We start from the raw sequence: 19,720 nt of genomic DNA on the forward strand, positions 1-19,720 counted from the left end.
AATCCAACAAGTTGTGCACAGGTTTGTTTTCTTCTGAGACCTCCTTCTTGGGCTCACCCATGGCCACCCTCTCACTATGTCTTCACTTGGTCTTTTCCTCTGTGTGATTACCAGTGTGTGTCCGAATCTCTTCTTATAAGGAGACCAATTATATTGGATTAAGACCCCATCCTAATGACATCATTTTACCTTAATTACCTCTTTAAAGGTTCCAGCTCCAAACACACTCAGTCTGAGAGACTGAGGGTTAGTACTTCAAATTTGGTGAAGTTACAATTCAGCCCATAATCACTCAGCTATAGTAATTTAAAGTAAACCCACTATGAATAGTGGGTTTTTTTTTTTCCTGATTACAGAAGCTTTCTAATGTATTATGGGTCTCCTAAGTGAATCTACCTAGCTAAAGAGAAAACTCGTTCCAAATGGTCAACATTTGTCATCTTGTAAGTACGTATATCTCTTTACAGAAGTAATCTGAACTCCTACTTTATAAATCAATCTCTTGTGGGTCTTTTGAATATGAACTGGTTTTCTGGAGTTTAAGCCCCACTGGAAGGTTATGCTTTTCTCTCCAGACTCAATGGAGGCATTCTGGACATCACTATACAGTACTGTGCAAGGCAGGACCACAAACCCAACATTCATATCAGCCAAGCTTTGAGTGTCACCATAACAAAGTTCTTTTTATGATCTATTGCAAATATTTCAAATAGCTGGGTGGGTTGGTGGAGTAGTGTAGTGAAGAGCACAGTCTTCATGTGGTGCCTGGGTGGCTCAGTCAGTTAAGCACCTGCCTTCAGCTCAGGTCATGATCCCAGCATCCTGGGATCAAGCCCTGCTTCAGGCTCCCAGCTAAACAGGGATTCTGCTTCTCCCTTTCTGCAGGCTGCTCCCCCTGCTTGAGTTCTCTCTCTCTCTTTGTGTCAAATAAATAAATAAAACCTTTAAAAAAAAAAGAGTACGGTCTTCAACATGATGCAGACTTGAGATTAAATTCTTGCTCCTCTAGTTCCTGACTATGGGATCCAAGGAAGGCTGTGCAACTCCTTACACTTCAGTTTCCTTATCTATCGTAGAAGAAAAATAAGGGTGCTCTTAATTATAAGACTGTGATGAGGATGAAATACCTTGACTTAAATAACTTCCTGCTCCAACAAATTGAACAAATAGTTTTCTTGATCATTCTCTACTTTACCACCTAATACCTAGGTAGACAAAAGATGACAAGTCTCTTCAATTCATCAGCTTTCTTTAGGAATTCTATATATAGACTGTATTTGGTTTGTGGCTCCACGGCCTAGGTCCATTAATATAATTTTGAGTTACAAATGGAAGAAAAGTCACTAAAAAAGATTATGTTTTCAAAAGAGGTTTTTGAAAATGATATAAAAATGCATCATAATAGAAGAGGACAGGACGGAAAAACACTGTTTCATGAATCCCACCAACAGATGTCTTGGGTGTAAGAAAAAGAAAAGAGATAGAGAAGAGGTAGATTATTAGAAGCTTGTGGTTAGCAATATCAAAAGGGAACTCAACTTTTGGTTTTGATCCAAAAAAAAAAAAATCCAGGAACAGACTTGGGGAAAATAAACCTAAAAATACTTCACTCAGAGGTGAAACAAGAGTCATGAGGTGAGCCCAGCTTTCCTGACACATTAGGGAAATGTGTCTGAACCCAATATGGAAAAGTGAAAACAAATTGTCTAACTTAAGAAGAGGAAATAACACAATTTCTGCCCCCCCTTGCAAGCCTACTTTGGTTCCTTAGAATCCAAGGAGAATTTGGAAAAATCTCATCAGCAAGACAAGCAATCTGGAATGAAAAAATTATTACTGACTACTCCTTCAGAAGGATTACAGTAACATCTGGTTGGGATTGCATACTTATTTTAATCTTTATGGAAAAGCCTTTAACTTTAAAAAAAAAAAAAGAATCATTCAGTTGCTTCAAAACTGAGAATACTAACTGACATTTTTTTTTCCTTTTTACTTTCTGACGTTTTATAAAAATATATCCCACCAAGTAAATGTTGATTCTTAGGTCAATGGTGAAAACAGCTAATGAAAGTATGTCTTTACATTTCCTTTCCATGAGACTATTCCTTCTGTATACTGCTTATAAGTTCAAAGTGATCTGAACTATATTTGATAAAGTTTCCCAAAAAATCAACAATGGCGTTCCAACCCAGATGTCAAAGAAATAACTTATATTGATTTGTCACATTTCACATTCACATTGTCTCATCACTAAGCCTGAGCCAGAAATCTTGAAATTGCTGTAGAGTAGTAATATATCTGGCCTCTGATCTCTCTAGGAATTTTTAACTTGTGGCCAAAATATACATTAGGATGTGGCTATCTGTGATGGCCACTGAATATAGAGATGATTTTGCTTGGGTTCACAGTTTAATTAGTTCATGCTTGCATCCCCACGGCCCCTTTATATGTTAAATTGAATTTCATGACTATTTTTAAGGGATATTCAGACACTAGATAGCTCAAACTTCCCTGGCAGATACAGATAGAGAGAAGATAGAGAGATGATAGAGACAGAAAGGGAGAGAGGAAGAGAGAGAGAGATGAGAGATGAGAGATAGATAGATGATAGATAGATAGATAGATAGATAGATAGATAGATAGATAGATAGATAGATAATAGATAGATAGACAGATGATAGAGAGACAATGAGCTCTCAATTGGTAATAAAAATAAAGAAGGCCACTTTGGTCAAAGACAAGAAGAGCAGTATCCATCTAAAATTGAAAGCAGAACAGAATATCTTGATGACAATGACACAGGATCCAGTAAACATTCTAACAAGGTCTGACATTTGCTTGTGCACCTGACAAGAAGTGTCATGCCAGGTATCTTATGGTTCTTGGTGCTATAGTAAACAGAATTGATTCTCTAATTTCCCTTTCTGTATTTTCATTGTTAGTATATAAGAAAGCAACTGATTTCTGTACATTGATTTTGTACCCTGCCACATTACTGAATTGCTGTATGAGTTCTAGTAGTTTGGGAGTGGAGTCTTTGGGTTTTCCATATAAAGTATCATGTCATCTGCAAAGAGAGTTTGACCTCTTCATTGTCAATTTGAATACTTTTTATTTCTCTTTGTTGTCTGATTGCTATTGCTAGGACTTCTAACACTATGTTGAACAAGAGTGGTGAGAGTGGGCATCCTTGACATGTTCCTGATCTCAAAGGGAAGGCTGTCATCTTTTCCCCATTGAGGATAATATTCATGGTAGGTTTTTCGTAGATAGATTTTATGAAGTTGAGGAATGTTCCTTCTATCCCTATATTTTGAATCGTTTTCATCAGGAACGGATGCTCTATCTTGTCAAATGCTTTTCCTGCATCAATTGAGAGGACCATGTGGTTCTTCTCTCTTCTCTTATTGATTTGTTCTATCACATTGATTGATTTGTGAAGTTGAACCATGCTTGCAACCCATGGATAAATCCCACCTGGTCATGGTGGATAATCTTTTTAATGTACTGTTGGAGCCTATTAGCTAGGATCTTGTTGAGAATCTTAGCATCCATATTCATCAGGGATATTGTTTGAAATTCTCCTTTTTGGTGGGGTCTTTCCCTGGTTTGGGGATCAAGGTAATGCTGGTTTCATAAAAAGAGTCTGAAAATTTTCCTTCTGTTTCAATATCTTGAAACAGCTTCAAGAGAATAGGTATTATTTCTTCATTAAAAGTTTGGTAGAATTCCCCAGGGAATCCATCAGGTCCCAGGTTCTGTTTTTTGGGAAGTTTTTGATCACTGCTTCAATCTCGTTACTAGATATTGGTTCATTCAGGTTGTCAATTTCTTCCTGATTCAGTTTTGGAAGTTTGTAGGTTTCCAGGAATACATCCATTTCATCTAGGTTACTTAACTTATTTGGCATATAACTGCTGATAATAATTTCTGATGATTGTTTCTGTTTTCTTGGTGTTAGTCATGATCTCTCCCTTTTCATTCATAATTTTATTAATTTGGGTCTTCTCTCCTTTCTTTTGGATTAGAGGTAAAGAATCTGTACTCAAGGAACTACAGAGCACTCGTGAAAGAAATTGGAGAAGACACAAAAAGATGGAAGACAATTCCATGTTCATAGATCAGAAGAATAAACATTGTTAAAATGTCTAGAGCTGCCTAGAGCAATCTATTCAAAAAGATGGAAGACAATTCCATGTTCATAGATCAGAAGAATAAACAATGTTAAAATGTCTAGAGCTGCCTAGAGCAATCTATACAAAAAGATGGAAGACAATTCCATGTTCATAGATCAGAAGAATAAACATTGTTAAAATGTCTAGAGCTGCCTAGAGCAATCTATACTTTCAATGCCATGATGATCAAAATTCCACAGGCATTCTTCAAAGAGCTAGAGCAAACAATCCTAAAATTTGTATAGAATCAGAAGAGACCCCAAATTGCTAATGAAATGTTGAAAAAGAAAAACAAAACGGGGACATCACGTTGTCTGATTTCAAGCATTACAACAAAGCTGTGATCACTAAGACAGCATGGTACTGGCACAAAAACAGACACGTAAACCAGTGGAACAGAGTAGAGAACCCAGATATGGACCCTCAACTTTATGGTCAACAAATCTTCAACAAAGCAGGAAAAAATATCCGTGGAAAAAAGACAGTCTCTTCAATAAATGGTGCTGGGAAAATTGGACAGCTATGTGTAGAAGAATGAAATTTGACCATGCTCTTACACCATACACAAAGATAGACTCGAAATGGATAAAAGACCTCAATGTGAGGCAGGAATCCATCAGAATCCCAGAGGAGAACATAAGCAGTAACCTCTTCGACATCAGCCACAACAACTTCTTTCAAAATATGTCTCCAAAGGCAAAGGAAACAGAAGTGAAAAAGAACTTTTGGGACTTCATCAAGATCAAAAGCTTCTGCACAGCAAAGGAAACAGTCAACAAAACAAAGAGGCAACCCATGGAATGGGAGAAGATATTCACAAATGACACTACAGACAAAGGGCTGATATCCAAGATCTATAAAGAACTCCTCAAACTCAACACACACAAAACAGATAATCATGTCAAAAAAATGGGCAGAAGACATGAACAGATATTTCTCCAAAGAAGACATACAAATGGCTAACAGACATATGAAAAAATGTTCATCATCATTAGCCATCAGGGAGATTCAAGTCAAAACCACATTGAGATATAAGCTTACACCAGTTAGAATGACCAAAATTAACAAGACAGTAAACAACATGTATTGGAGAGGATGTAGAGAAAGGGGAACCCTCTTACACTGTTGGTGGGAATGCAAGTTGGTGCAGCCACTTTGAAAAACAGTGTGGATATTCCTTAAGAAATTAAAAATAGAGCTTCCCTATGATCCTGCAATTGTGCTACTAGGTATTTACCCCAAAGATACAGATATAGTGAAAAGAAGGGCCATCTGTACCCCAATGTTTATAGCAGCAATGGCCACGGTCGCCAAACTGTGGAAAGAACCAAGATGCCCTTCAATGGACAAATGGATAAAGAAGATGTGGCCCATATATACTATGGAGTACTAGGCCTCCATCAGAAAGGATGAATACCCAACATGGACGGGACTGGAAGAGATTATGCTGAGTGAAATAAGTCAAGCAGAGAGAGTCAATTATCATATGGTTTCACTTATTTGTGGAGTATAAGGAATATCACGGAGGACATGGGAAGATGAAGAGAAGAAGAGAGTTGGGGGAAATTGGAGAGGGAGATGAAGCATGAGAGACTGTGGACTATGAGAAACTAACTGAGGGGTTTGGAGGGGAGGGGTTGGGAGGTTGGGTGAGTCCGATGGTGGGTATTGTGGAGGGCACGTATTGCATGGAACACTGGGTGTGGTGCATAAACAATGAATTCTGGAACACTGAAAAAAAGTTTAAAAAAAAAGAAAGAAAGAAAGTGTCATGCCAGATCCCCATACACAAATAGTCCAGTAATTAAGATGAGTTTTTCACTCTTTATGAAAAGGCAAAATTTTTTCCATCTTATGTCAGTCAAATGATATCTGTACTTGTTGATTTACCTAAACCACACTTCAGCTGTTTGAGTCATTAGCAATGATTTAGATTGATAGAGAAATAGTCAAAAAAAAAAAAGATAAAAATAAGTTAGGGGTTCAACCTTCCACTTTCATTAAATAGACATAGCGTTTAAACCAATAGGTATAACATATTCAGAATTCTCAGTAAACATCCTGGATCTCTAATGGGAGCTACACAATATACAGAGATATCCCATCCCTATTAAAATCATTTTCTCATCATCCGAAGTGGGTGATAAGTATCTTCAATAAGGTGTAGAACTAATTTATGTGAAGGTGTATTTTCAGGAAATAAAAACTATCTCTTTATCAGAACTAATGAAAGTAAATGAACCTGTATAAATACAGTTCTACAGGTGCAAATTTACATAAATAACAGCAAAGCAATGCCCAAAATTCTGCAATCAAGAAAGGACGCTATTTTGTAACCAACTGATTACAAATACTAATTATGCACCCACTCTATGCCACATTGGTCCTTTAAGGGTAAGTCAAATACAGAAAACAGTGATGGAAAAGACAGGGAGCACCTGGGTGGCTTGATCAGTTAAATGTCCCACTCCTGATTTCAGCTCATGTCAGCATCTCAGCGTTGTGAAATTAAGCTCCATGTTAGGCTCCGTGCTGGATATGGAACCTGCTTAAGGTTCTCTATCTTCCTCTGCCCTCCTTCCACCCCCATTCATCATGTGCTCGCTCTCTCTCTCTTAAAAACAAACAAACAAACAAACAAAAGAACAGTAAATTACTCAAAGCCTACTTAGCTTGTGAATTCTTCCTGATTATATCTGTCTATGTGAGGAAATAAACATTACTGAACTCCTGTGGTGTGCCAGACACTAGGTGCCAGGGGTATAAAAACAAATGAGATGCAGTCCCTGCCACAGATGAAATCACAGTCTAATGGGAGGGAGATAACAGTTCTTACCATCTAATGTGCTAAGCTCTAAAGCAGTATGATGATGACGGCTAAGATACAAACACAACCATTTCATATAACCAGTTCAGTCTGAGCTTATTTTTACATGAGCTGCAGTACATTTTGGAGTGATAGGACTTCATTTCATCTCCATTGCTCCACTTGGAACTCAATCTCTCTAACCCTAGTAGGATCGTTCTCTAGAACTGATAGGCCGAAAGAAAGAAGTCATTCTTTCACGGTACAGACATATTGTTCTGGGTGTGTGCCTACCACAGTTACTGTGTTTGCAATTGCAAGTCCACCACCACAGAATTCCCAGGTACCATGTTCCCTTCATGATAAAATATGCAAGTTGCTTTTGGCTATTGTAAATTTCTCTATTCCACTGAAAGCATTCCATCTCTTAACTCTAAAAACATCCCATCCCAGTTGCAGTTTTTCTCTTCACGTATTCTGCAATCTCTTACTTTCATTGATGCCTGCAGTCAACCTCAGAGAACCTGTCTTATCTTTCTCCCTTTCTCTCCCCTTTCTGATCTAAGTCTCAAAGTCTATCCCATCAAATATTCTCCTGTTAACATCCTTTGACCTTGCCTTTGAACTTGTCAATCTCCCTTCCAATGCATATTGGTCTACTCTACTTTTACAGCTATGTTTTGTGAAGGAAATCATGCACCATAACATCTGGCGCCAGGAAGAAATATGGTTTCCAACTCTGATCAAGCCGTTGGGACCAATGAGCTTTATATATTCCTCATCTGCCTCTTTGCCCATTACCACAAACATCTTTACTATTTACCTTTACTGTTTTCAAATTCCTTTTTCAAACCCTGTCGCTCTCATTTGCAGCAGATTGTCGTGTCCTCTTCTTGACATAAAAAACACAACTTATTTAGGAAGAACTTTCTCAAAGCCCTATTTTCCTATGTAAATACATCTACATATCTATGCCCCTTCTATCACAGTTAATGAGATGTCCACTTCCTGCCCAAAGCTAGTCCTGCAATCCATATCTTTCGCCCACTCAGGCCCTTGTTCTGCCAATCAGCTCTGCTTCCCCCATTCAGGCTCTTCCTCTTTTGGGGTTTTACCCCCTGCGTTGGATATATCCAAACCCCTCCCATGCGAAAAAAAAAAAACAAGCCCTCTCTCAACCCTGTGTCTTTCTTAAGCTATCTCTCTAGCTTTTGCTGAAGCTCACAACCAAAGACCACTTAAAAGTGGTCTTTGCCTCCCACTTACTTTTTCACTCACTGTAGTTTGGTTTCTTCCTTCAATCTACGAAAACTCTTCTGGATGAGACCAAATTGCTGTTTAGGCTGCTCCCTCATTTCTGAAGCCAGTGGATAATTAATTATTCTATCTTTCTTGATTGTTCTATAACATTCAGCATTATGGGCAACTTTTTCAAACCCTTTTGTCTCCTCGCTTTTAAAAGATTTTATTTATTTATTTGACAGAGAGATCACAAGTAGGCAGAGAGGCAGGCAGAGAGAGAGTGGGTGGAAGCAGGCTCCCCACCGCGCAGAGAGCGGGATATGGAGCTCAATCCCAGGACCCTGACATCCTGACCTGAGCTGAAGGCAGAGGTTTATCCCACTGAGCCACCCAGACACCCCTCTCTCCTCGCATTTATAACGTCCTATCCCTTTGTTTTTCTTCTACCTACCTACATGCTTTTGGAGAGTCATCTCTTATTTCTCCCACTCCTTCAATATTTGAGTACCTCAAATGCTCTATGCACTGGCTCCGTCAATTCTACATGCTAACAGTGTTAGTGAACCTCTTAGGGGTCCAACTTTCACCTATATGATAACATCGCCTGACTCTTTAGCCCTGATCTCACTGTGGATCCAAGACCACAAATGCATCTGACTAAAAGACAGTTCCATATGGCTATCCCATGAGCACCTAAATTCAGCATATTAAAAATTGAAACTGAATCCATATGACACTGTTTAGAGATGTAATATGTAATTACAAAACCAGAATCCAGTTGGCTCTTGAGCAGAGCAAAAGTTAGGGGCACAACCCCTCCTCACAAAATTAAAAATAGAGCTACCCTACAACCCAGCAATTGCAATTGCACTACTGGGTATTTACCCAAAGATACAAACATAATGATTCAAAGGGGCACATGCACCCCAATGTCTATAGCAGCAGTGTCCACAATAGCCAAAATATGGAAAGAGTCCAGATGTCCATCAATAGATAAATGGATGAAGAAGAGGAGGTATGTGTGTGTGTATTTTATATATATAAATATATATATATAAAATATATACACATATATATTTATAAAATGTAATATTATGAAATATTACATATATGTGATGGAATATTACTCAACTATCAAAAAAATGAAGTCTTACCATTTACAATGACCTAGATGGAACTAGAGGGTATTATGCTAAGCAAAATAAGTCAATCAGAGAAAGACAATTATTATATGATTTCATTCATATGTGGAATTTAAGAAACAAAACAGAGAATCATGGGAGAAGAGTGGGAAAAATAAAAATAAGACAAAATAAGACAAAAATCCATAAGAGACTCTTAATGATAGGAAAGGAACTGAGGGTTGCTGGAAAGGAGGAGGGAGGGGAAGGGGGGATGGGGTAACTGGGTGATGAGCATTAAGGAGGGCACACGATGTGATGAGCACTAGGTGATACATGCAACTAATGAATTATTAAACTCTACCTCTGAAACTAATAATATAAATAAATAAATAAATAAAAGTGAGATGCAAAATTTTCCCCAAAAATCCACATATAATTTTTGACTCTCCCAAAACTTTATTAATAGCCTAATGATTACCAGACGTCTTACGGATAACATAAATAGCCCATTACACATATTTTGTGTATGTATTATACACTGTGTTCTCACAATAAAGCAAGCCAGAAGAAAGTGTTATTTTGAAAATCATAAGGAAAATACACTTACAGTAACTTACTGTATAAAAAAAATCCATGTAAAAATAGAGCCACACTGTTCCAACCCATGTTATTCAACTGTATTATAACTTTGTCTTAACTTTAGAGGAAACTTTTAGGAACTAATAGCCCTTACAGTAATGAATCATGTGTCTAAAGCTGAGTGAAGCCTGTAATTTATCTATATTTCTTTATACATATTTTTCCCATAGAAGTATGTCCAGAATTAAGTGTACCAAAAGTTAATAATGAATAGTTCTGAGCTCTAAGATTTGGGGTGACATTTAACTTTAACTGTTGACTCCTTGTACTGCTCTAAGTTTAATAATGAGTTTGTACAATTTTTCAATACAATTTTTTAAACTAATCTCGTCTCCTCCCTCTATATTTCCTATTCACAAAATAGCACCAAATGGTAGCAGCTTCTAATTTGGGAGTGGTCCTTGATTTATCCTTGCACCCACTTCAGTATGTCTTAAATCAATTTGCTTAGATTTTTTTCCCACAGCTGTGTCCTAAGGAAGGATGTCAGTCTCTCCCACCTTATCTCTTACAATGGCTTTTTGCCTCCAATCTCAAGCCCTTCCATTCCATTCTCCATGCTATTGTCAGAAGTTTCTCTCTAGAACCCAAATCCTAGCATGCCATATGCTGTTTAAAATCAGTAGCTCTCAATAGCCTTCAGAATAAAATCTAAACTACTTGGAATGTCCTAAATGATCTACGTGATCTGACCCATGTATTTTCAAAATGGTGACCTTAGACCTTGGGATCAGAACAAGGTTCAAATCCAAATTCTCTATTTGCTCTCTGTTGACTCAGACAAGTTAATTAACCACTTTGGGGCTGTTTCTTTGCTGGCAAGCCAGAGCAAATGATACTTTGCAGAATTGTTGTGTTAGAGATAACCACATTTAAGTAGTGCACATACTTCAGGTGTTCAGTAAATGTAACTACTACTATTTTTACTACGGCTGCTTTTCTGGTTTCCATATAGTCCCATCCTTGAGGAAGGAAAGTGTCTTATTTATGCTTTTATCTCCATCACCTGTGCCTAATACATTAAAGGTACTCAAGAAATATATGCTCCAAAAATAGTATAGATAATATTTTAGAATCCTCTTGGTCAGCACAGGGCTTTTGTAGACTGGCTATGGGCCTTTAAAATTCATCAGTTAAGTCATCTGATCCTTTCCATCTGAATCCAATCATAAAGTAAGTCTTATGTCTGCATGCAGTGAGAGATTACAGAGAGTTCTTCTTCATGCTCCCTCAGTTGCTTGCTTAGAAATATCAATGCCTCACTGCCCATCTCAGTTTGAAAAATTCACACAGTTCTAATTCTGAGTCACACCAAACCTAAAAATGTTTCTGTATATACTTGGTTATATAACGTTGTATCCTCTAATTCTGAAAAGTTCAACATTTGTTTTCTTGGGTTATTAAAATTAAATTTAAAAGGCCAATTTCTAAACTCAGACTTATCAACCCATTTGTATTTTGACCTGCATACCTTAAGTTAAAAGCCACCAACAAATACCAAAGTGCTTCAAAGCGCAAACCAATTACAAACTTAAGCAGTCATTAAAGTAAATGAAATGCATTATTTTGACTAAAGAAAAAAGCATTGTCTCTGTAAATTTTTATGGAGTACTCTAAAGGCAGGGTTTTCTCATCATCCCCTGAATAAACAAAATCGTAAATTCTACAGACCAGGAGTAAAATAAAAACAAAATTAAAAATTGACCTCACACACCTGCCTGCTTAGCTATAACAGATGTGATTGTCACAATTTAGTACCTAGGCAATAATAAGGCACCCAAAGAAGACTTGGTAAAGGTAAGTAATCCTAAATTTGTAGCAGTTTGACTTTAAGCTAAAATGGTTCTAAATAAAAAATACTTCTCTTAATAATAATTAAAATATCTTATATAGGCATGTTTTCCTTCCTTTAATAATATAAATTCAATATTCTTGAAGACTAATTGAATAGTGAGTTAGAAACTTCAGTGAGATATACCACACAACCATAAATACAACTTCTAGAATTATTAAAATAATATCATCAGAAATCACAATCCTTTCACATTATATCTTGAAATTGCTGGCTGGTCTCCCCTAGACTCTACTAAACCACATTAAAACTTAATGGTTGGGGCGCCTGGGTGGCTCAGCGGGTTAAGGCCTCTGCCTTCGGCTCAGGTCATGATCCCAGGGTCCTGGGATCGGGCCTCGCATCGGGCTCTCTGCTCCGCAGGGAGCCTGCTTCCTCCTCTCTGCCTGCCTCTCTGCCTAGTTGTGATTTCTCTCTGTCAAATAAATAAAATATTTAAAAAAAAAAAACTTAATGGTAAGGGCAGCTGGGTAGCTCAGCTGGTTAAGCATCTGACTCTTGGTCTCAGTTCAGGTCTTAATCTCAGGGTTGTGAGTTCAAAGCACGTGTTGGGCTTTCTGTGGGTTGGAGTCTACTTTAAAAAACAAAACCACAAAAGAAAAAAAAAAAGGACCTTAATGGCAAGCTAAATGTTGCATCTCCTTCTAGGGATGGAGAACTTCTAAATGTACAACTTTGATTCTCGTGAACATGGTGCAAGGTTCTGAATATTGTGTTTCCCCAAAATTCCTATGTTGAAATCCTAACCCCCACAGATAATGCTATTAGGAGGTGTGGCCTTTGGGAGATGCTTAACTCATGAGGGTGAAACCCTCATGAAAGGGTTTATAAAAAAGCTCCAAAGAGCTCCCAAGACCTTCTACCATGTGAAGACACAAGGATAAAACTGCCGGCTATGAACCAGGAAAAGAGCCCTCACCAGAATACAGCCATGCTGGCATCTTGACCTTGGATTTTCCAGCCTCCGGAATCTTGAGAAATGAATTTCTGTTGTTCATAAGCTACACAGTCTACACAATTTTGCTCTAACAGCCTGAACAGACTAAGACACTCAGAGCAATGGAAAAGTCTACTTGGATAATTTGAGGATCATTATATTGGCAAGGAGTTGGAAATTACATGTAGAATATATGAGAATTGGAAAGAATAAAATGTAAAAACTATGAATAAAAATATCACATTTGCTATGACCAATTCCATTATATAATGAAATATGTTATGGCAACTTTGCATCAGAAAGCTTGAAAGAATAATTCACTCAGGAAAATATATTTAAATCAACAGTAAAACATATAACACCAGTACATTTATTTTTGTAGAGAGATTTACTTTCAGACAATCCAAATTTGTTCACAAGCATTCAGCCTGGATTGGTCAATTGGAAGGAAGGAAATTGTTTAATTGTTTAAAGTAAGCAGATGACCCTCCCATATGACACTCACTACAGTGAAAAGTACTCAAAGTAAATCTGCTTAAGTGAACATCCCCAAAAACAATATACCCCACTCATAGTGCTGATGCCTCAATGGAGCAGTGGTGAATATCGCTATTACCTTCAGTTTAATGTAACCAAGGTGCCTAGTGAGAAGTTGCCTGCTCAAGTTTACAGAGCCACTGTAAAGAGGAATAAAGCCTGGGACATATATAGTATTATACGTAATACTTTCTTGACCAGAGAGTTTATCATAAAAATCATTCCTTTTTATAATGTGCCTTAGTCTTGTTTTGAGAAGTTAGAAAGAACTAATATAAACACCACTAAAGTTGAATTAATGTATATTTGGTAATGAATTAGGGAACAATGAGACAGGTTCTGTAACAGACCAAAGAACTCACAAAGAATGCAAGAAGTGATGAGGTGTGAGGTGGGATGACCCGTGCAGGCTCACACGTGATGATGTATGATGAAGTGGAGCTGAAAATCCCAAGGAAAGATGAAGTGAAATGGGCAGTGATCTTGTGGTGGTGGATATCCATCTGTATGTAAAAAACTTCACCTGAGGGATTATACAAATGACCAGAAAGAAACTTGAAAACTGACAGAGCTAAATTTTGATAAGTGGAATATTCTATAGAATATTAAGATTTACACTTAGCAACTAAATCCTTAAGCATAGTATAGATGTCCTGTCTTCAAATTATTTCCTGTCTCCATGTAACTGGGGTGGTATGTTGTCAGTAAGCAGTCTTCAAAGACTAGCACCCACCATAATTTAACCTCCCTATTTGGATTGTTTTGAAACTCAGTGTCATAATTCAACTCTAATAAATCCTGAATCCCAAGGATTACTAGTGTGTTTCTAAATCTGTTGTTGGTTTGTTTTAAAGACAAGAAAGTCAGCTCCACGAAGACATCTGAAACAGTATCTAACATATAGCTTGTGATCAAAAAGTACTGACTGACTGACTGAGTAAGTGAATGGATGCATAGATAAATGGATGAAGTCAAGATGAATCTACAGCCAAGCAAAGCTAAAACCATACCATAGGTTTTCCATCCTATAGTGGGAGGCCAAAAGCGGTCAAAGAGCATAAGACACCTCATGGTTTTTCCTGTATCATCTTTGGTCCCACTCATCAAGTCAGGAGACTAAAGGTTACTTAAGCCAGAGATTTCATCTATGGTACCATCAGCATCCAGCCCTGGGGCTATCCATAGGAAGGATTAAAAGAATTCATTGACCCATCCAAATTCATATTTACATTAATGTTAAGTGAGAAGATTTAATCTAATACACAGCTCTTCATAAATAGGGGACAATTTTTCTTCCTTTTTTCAACTTTTCACTGACATTCCAGTTAGTTAACATGCAGGGTAATATTAGTTGTAAGCATAGAATTTGGTAATTTATCACCGACATAAAATACCCAGTGCTCATCACAAGTGCTCTCCTTAATCCCCATCATCCACTCAACCCATCCCCACACCCACCTCCTCTCCAGTAACACTCAGTTTGTTCTCTGTCAAGAGTCCAATTTCTAGTTTGCCTCTCTTTTTTTCCCCTATGTTCACCATATGAGTGAAATCATATGGTATTTGCCTTTCTCTGACTGACTTACTTTGCTTAGCATAATACTTTCTAGCTCCATCCATGTTGTTAGTATCAAGATTTCATTCTTTTTGATGGCTGAGTAATATTTCTGTGTGTGTGTGTGTGTGTGTGTGTGTGTGTGTATTGCATCACTATCCATTCATCAGTTGGTGGATATTTGGGCTCTTCCCCTAATTTGGCTATTATTGGTAATGTTGCTATTAGCTTCGGGTGTATGTATCCTTTCAAATCAGTATTTTTGTACACTTCAGGTAAATACTTAATGGTGCAATTCGTGGGTCTTAAGTTAGTTCTATTTTTAACTTCTTGAAGAACCCCCATACTATTCTCCAGAGTGCTGCACCAGCTTGCATTCCCACCAACAGTGTAAGAGGATTCCCCTTTCTCCACATTCTTGCCAACACCTGTAGTTTCCTGTGTTGTGAATTTTAGTCATTCTGACAGGTATGAGGTGGTATCTCATTGTGGTTTTGATCTGTATTTCCCTGATGATAACTGATGTTAAGCATCTTTCCATGTGTCTGTTGGCCATCTCTATGTCTTCCTTGGGAAAATGTCTATTCATGTCTTCTGCCCATTTTTTAAACTATTTCATTTATTTATTTGACAGAGAGAGAGAGAGATCACAAGTAGGCAGAAAGGCAGGCAGAGAGAGAGGGGGAAGCAGGCTTCCCGCTGAGCAGAGTCCAATGCGGGGCTCCATCCCAGGACCCTGAGATCATGACCTGAGCCGAAGGCAGAGGCTTAACCTACTGAGCCACCCAGTCGCCTCTTCTGCCCATTTTTTAACTGGATTATTTGGTTTTGGGGTGTTGAGTTTTATAAGTTCTTTATATATTTTGGATTATAACCCTTTACTAGATAGGAAATTTGTGAATATCAGAGGACTATTTTTAACTGCCTTTTTCTTTCCTGTATCATTTTTATCAACTTCTTTTTTTCTTCATTTTAATCAATTTCTGAATCAAACTATCTATCTTAACGCAGCACAGTTTCAAGGGCAAGTCGTAAACTATATGAATGCACCTATTTCATTTTGAAGTGTGTAGGTATGCTGTTAAAGGTTTAATTCCTCGTCTAGCTCTGGTCTTCCTTATTCTCATCTTAGCCTTTCACATCATCCTCCATGCCAAACTACCTAAGATATTTTTGGTCCCAGGAGACATTGATTGAATATTCATAGGGATCAGGAGTTAAAATGATAATTATCCATTGAAACATACATTTAAAAAAAAACTGGCATTTGAAGTAGTATTAGAGCCTCCTATCAAAAGTACAAAGTTTTGGTTAATATATAAATTTGCTTCTATTTCAGTCTGTCTGAAATAGCTTTTCCATCTTATCAACTCTGTCTTTAACATTCTTGATGCTTTTGCCACCACACTCTCTGCTGCTATAGAAAGAATTCTGGTATCTCTCCTTTGCATATATCCACTTCATACCTCTTTCTTCATAAAAATTTTACCCTAAAAAGGTTTTTGGTCATCCCTATTCCTTTTCTACTTATTCTGCAAGTAGTGACACACTCAAAAACAGGAGCCAGTAGGAAGAATGTTGCTAATGCCTACCCATGCTTCCTGCTAATGAAAGAAAGATATATAGAGGCTTATATATATATAAAAAAAAATTTTAAGAATTTTTAAAAAACAACTGTTGTTTGGAATAACTAGGAATAGTAGCAGGAATAACTGGGAATGATGGTCCCAGCACCAGAAAACATAGGTTCTGTGGAAGAAAAGTGAACAAACAGGTCAGAATACAGAGGGCAGCAAAGAAAGCTATTGTAGATTAGATGCAGGGTGAAATTTATCCAGGATTTGGATTTCAAAGAGACCACGTCATTTTAATTCATTCCAATTCTGCATTTCATAATGGAAAAGAGAAAGTGAGCTATCAATAGAGATAGTCTTTTTTTGATATATTCACAGGATGGGTAGAGGGGAGGAGGTGGACAATACACAACATCCCTCTGACCTATTTTCTTGTGTCCTGTGTCATACTGTACGGGGCACAACAATCACTGTGACCTGGGTGGAGACAGCATGCCACTTCTTGGAATGCTACTTGATTAGCTGTCATGCAGATGGCCCATAGTTGTGTTATCTTCCCTTTGGCTGGAGGCAAAAGATGAGAAGGGAAAATCCTTGCCATACTCAAAGGACAGATGGCAAGCTCTGTCTAACCCAATAGAAGAAAGCAAGGACTTAGCATTTATAACCTAAGTTCATTACAAAAGGCTGGTTTTGAATTTAAATATGGGCAATTTCTTGAGAATCTAGCAAGCAAGTGGTTTATTAGGGAGATAATCCTGAGAAGCACCAGGAAAGAAGTAGGGAATTGAAATAGAGAAAGGAAGGAAATCAAGAAAGGGTATATATTCAGGCAGGTTACAGCTGTTGGCAACTGGAGCTCCAATCCCAGTATACAGGGAGACAATGTAAGAGTATGCCTCAGAGATATCCCAAGCTAGGGATATTTTCCCTCCAATTCTATAAGACATTGCTCAAGACAAGGGGCCTTCATGCCTCAGCACTCCCAGCATGCCGTACCTATAAGCCAAAGGCACTCCAGTGGTCAGAGAAGATCTATGGAATCTCACATGCCTGCTGCACAAAGCAGCAGAGTGGATGGGCAGGGGAATGGTGGGTACTAAACAGATACGGACAAGGCATCAACAGCATCTGCTATACCTAATTCCCATTAGATTGGACTCTAAAATGCCAATATATTTATCATCTGAACAAAAAAAAAAAAAAAAAGAGGGAAGGGTGGGAAACTCTCCTTATACAAAAGAGAATGCTGCATGTACAAAAAAACTAGAGCAACATTATTGGAAAGAACACTTCCTGGGCCACCTGCATGGCTCAGTCGGTTAAGTCACCAGCTCCTGATTTCAGCTCAGGGCAAATCTCAGGACCATGGGATCCAGCCCTGCATTGGCTCGGTGCTCAGTGGGGTCTGCTTGAGATCCACCCTTCCTTTCCCTCTGCCCCACCCTACCACCAGCTCGCGCATACACACATGCATGCTCTCTCTCACTCTCTCTCAAAGAGAAGAAAAAAAAAAAAACCTTCCTTTAAATTTCTTGAGCCTTTGAGAAATTATATTAGGTTAGCCCAAGGGTTGGCATGCTAGTGCCCTCAAGCCAGATCCAACTTGCCAACTGGTTTTGCACAGCCCCAAAGCTAAAAATGGTTTACATTCTTAAATAGTTGGGAAAAGGTAAGAAGAAGCTATTTCAATGCACGTGAAATTTATGATATTCAAATCACATTGTCCATAAACATTTATTTGAACATAGCCACATTCATTCATTTACAGAATATTGATGGCTATGCTGTCAATGATTGAGTAATTTTGACAGGGATCACCTGGGCTTCATGGCTTAGAGGTTTTCCACTCTGGCCCTTCACAGAAAGTTTGCCAACTGTAATCTAGAACCAGACTCACTCTCAGGGAATCTTCATGATAATAGCCATCCCCTGCGGTGGGAGTTGGGATGAGTCTCTTCCTTTTTTTTTTTTTTTTTTTTTTAAGGAAAAATGAAACCCTTTACTGGGCTCCATTGGGCGGTCTCAGATTCTTGGATAAGGACAACCAGTATTTTTTCCACCTCTAAATTGATCGGAGCAGAACAAATAGACCGTGTCCTATTATAGCCAACATAAAACTTGTGGTTTCTCCGTGGTAACGCATGTACTAAAGAATAAGACGCTTACAAATACTGATGAAATGGCATAAACATTAAGATTTAGAATCTCTGTTTTCTCCAATACACAACATAACACTTGGCAAACACCTGCCCCATTTTGAGATTTTTTCCAGACATAAATTCACTCTGGAAGCTAATGTTTAAATCCCTGAAAAACAGCTAATTTTACAACAGGAACTGAAAAGATACCACACCAAGGGGTAACTAGAAAAAAAGAGAGGGCAGTGGCAGCGGGCAAGAGAGAATTTAATCACCATTATTTAATCATCTGGCATCTGACTAATACATTACTGGAGGAATAAAGATTGATAGTAAAGATTGGCTATCCAGCAAAAGAATTAAAATTGGTAACTTTTGGGGCGCCTGGGTGGCTCAGTGGGTTAAAGCCTCTCTCTTCGGCTCAGGTCATGATCTCAGGGTCCTGGGATCAAGCCCCACATCGGGCTCTCTGCTCCGCGGGGAGCCTGCTTCCTCCTCTCTCTCTGCCTGCCTCTCTGCCTAGTTGTGATTTCTCTCTGTCAAATAAATAAAATATTAAAAAAAAAAAAAACCTGGGAACTTTCATCTGAACCCAAGGGAATTCAGGATGCCAAGTTTAACCTGGCACCTGACCCCACGGCTGCTTGCTGGGTCATAGAAGCAGGGACTAGATATGTAAACCAGTCTTTTGCAGCGAGTGTTGCAGTGATCTATGGGTGTGCTATAAATCAGCACTGCGTCCCTCAGGATGCCAAAGTCCATTCTCAAGGCCTTGTTTACAGGAGAACATCAGTATCCTCTGGGCACACACGTCAATTCGAAGAGAGCTTTAAATAGCACGAGAGAAAAGTGTTCTTGGTAGTCACACAGCCTATGATAAACTTTGAAATACAAATGAGAAGTGGAAGTGAATGTTAAACGTATGCCTTGTCCTAAAACTTCATGAAAAATGAAATGTACAAGAAAAGTTGGACCCCTGCCATGACACCCATTACAGTGTAGACGAAGGCTCCGACCTTTTGTGTTATACTTACTGTGTTTTTGACACATTTAGTCAATTAAAACGGGTGAAGTGTAATTTGTTTTTCTTAAGTTTAATACAGCATGTCAATAGAAGTTAACCAAAATTTATAGTTGG

Source organism: Meles meles, chromosome 2 (assembly GCF_922984935.1).
Source record: "Meles meles chromosome 2, mMelMel3.1 paternal haplotype, whole genome shotgun sequence".
Taxonomy (NCBI): Eukaryota; Metazoa; Chordata; class Mammalia; order Carnivora; family Mustelidae; genus Meles; species Meles meles.